We start from the raw sequence: 1,841 nt of genomic DNA on the forward strand, positions 1-1,841 counted from the left end.
CTGATTTTGAGCATTCAGCTGCTAATTTTCATACTAAGAACATGGCTCAATCTCCACCTCGTGAGAGGACTCTTAGGGAGATGGCTGCACCTGACTTCACTTATGAAAGCTTGTGCATTCAATATCCTGATGAGGATGTTCCATATGTTCTCAAGACTAGACTAATATATTTGCTGCCCAAGTTTCATGGTCTTGCAGGTGAAGATCCTCATAAGCATCTTAAGGAGTTCCATATTGTCTGTTCCACCATGAAGCCCCCTGATGTTCAGGAAGAGCATATCTTTCTAAAGGCTTTTCCTCATTCTCTGGAGGGAGTGGCGAAAGATTGGTTGTGCTACCTTGCTCCCAGGTCCATTACCAGCTGGGATGACCTTAAGAGGGTGTTCATGGAGAAATTCTTTCCTGCATCTAGGACCACTGCCATCAGAAAAGACATTTCAGGCATCAGGCAACTTAGTGGAGAGAGCTTGTATGAGTACTGGGAAAGATTCAAGAAATTGTGTGTAAACTGTCCTCACCACTAAATTTCTGAGCAACTTCTTCTTCAATATTTCTATGAGGGACTTAGCAACATAGAGAGGAGTATGATTGATGCTGCCAGTGCTGGAGCTCTTGGCGATATGACTCCTATTGAGGCTAGGAATCTGATTGAGAATATGGCTTCCAACTCCCAACAATTTAGTGCAAGAAATGATGCTATTGTCCTTAGAGGAGTCCATGATATGGCCACGGATTCATCTTCATCTGCTGAAAATAAGAAGCTTGAGGGAAAACTTGATGCCTTGGTCAACCTAGTAACTCCGCTTGCCATAAATAAAAAATCTACATCTGCACCTTTTACTGTTGCAAGAGTCTGTGGTCTATGTTCTTCTGCTGATCACCACATAGACCTCTGTCCTTCTTTGCAGCAATCTGGAGTCAATGAGCAACCTGAAGCCTATGCTGCAAACATTTATAATAGACCCCCTCAGCAGCAAAACCAACAACAACAGAATAATTATTTCAAACAACAGATACAATCCAGGTTCGAGGAATCATCCAAATATGAGATGGGCAAATCCTCCACAACAACAACAGCAACAACAACAACAGCCTGCCCCTCCCTTCTAGAATGCTGCTGGTCCAAGTAGGCCATATGTTCCTCCTCCAATGCAGCATCAACAACAACAACAAAGACAACTAGAAACTGAGGCCCCTTCTCATCCTTCCTTAGAGGAGTTAGTGAGGCTAATGACCATCCAGAATATGCAATTTCAGCAAGAGACAAAAGCCTCCATTCAAAGTCTGACAAATCAGATGGGACAGATGGCTACTCAATTGAACCAAGCTCAGTCCCAAAATTCTAACAAATTGCCTTCACAAACTGTGTAGAATTCGAAAAATGGGAGTGCCATCACCTTGATGTATGGCAAGCAAATTAAAGTTCCTTCACCAGTAGCAGCACCTCCACCTAAACATGTCAAGCTTCATTCTACACCTAAAAGAGAGGAGGAGATAGCTGCACAAAAAAGAAAGCTTCTTGATCATGAGGGAGCTAACAAAAATTTTCAAACAGGTGAACCTTCTTCTAGTAGTTCTGACTTGCAACAGCCTCCTATCCCTCTTCAATTTCCACCAAGAGCAATTCCAAACAAAAAGATGGAAGAAGTGGATAAGGAGATCTTGGAGACCTTTAGGAAAGTAGAGGTGAACATACCTATGCTAGATGCCATCAAGCAAATTCCAAGATATGCCAAGTTTCTAAAGGAGCTGTGCACCCACAAAAGGAGGCTCAAAGGCAATGAAAGGATTAGCATGGGTAGAAATGTGTCAGCATTGATAGGTAAATTTGTTCCTCACAT

General features: G+C 42.5%; 1 non-coding gene across 1 annotated transcript; it reads right to left on the minus strand.

Moving 5' to 3' along the window:
* Positions 1-419: 419 nt before the first annotated feature.
* LOC113002254 (small nucleolar RNA R71) lies at positions 420-526 on the minus strand. The gene has a single exon (XR_003267798.1). It is a non-coding gene; the product is annotated as a small nucleolar RNA R71 (small nucleolar RNA).
* Between the last annotated feature and the right edge of the window lie 1,315 nt (positions 527-1,841).

The sequence above is a fragment of the Glycine max genome, chromosome 7, assembly GCF_000004515.6.
Source record: "Glycine max cultivar Williams 82 chromosome 7, Glycine_max_v4.0, whole genome shotgun sequence".
Taxonomy (NCBI): domain Eukaryota; kingdom Viridiplantae; phylum Streptophyta; class Magnoliopsida; order Fabales; family Fabaceae; genus Glycine; species Glycine max.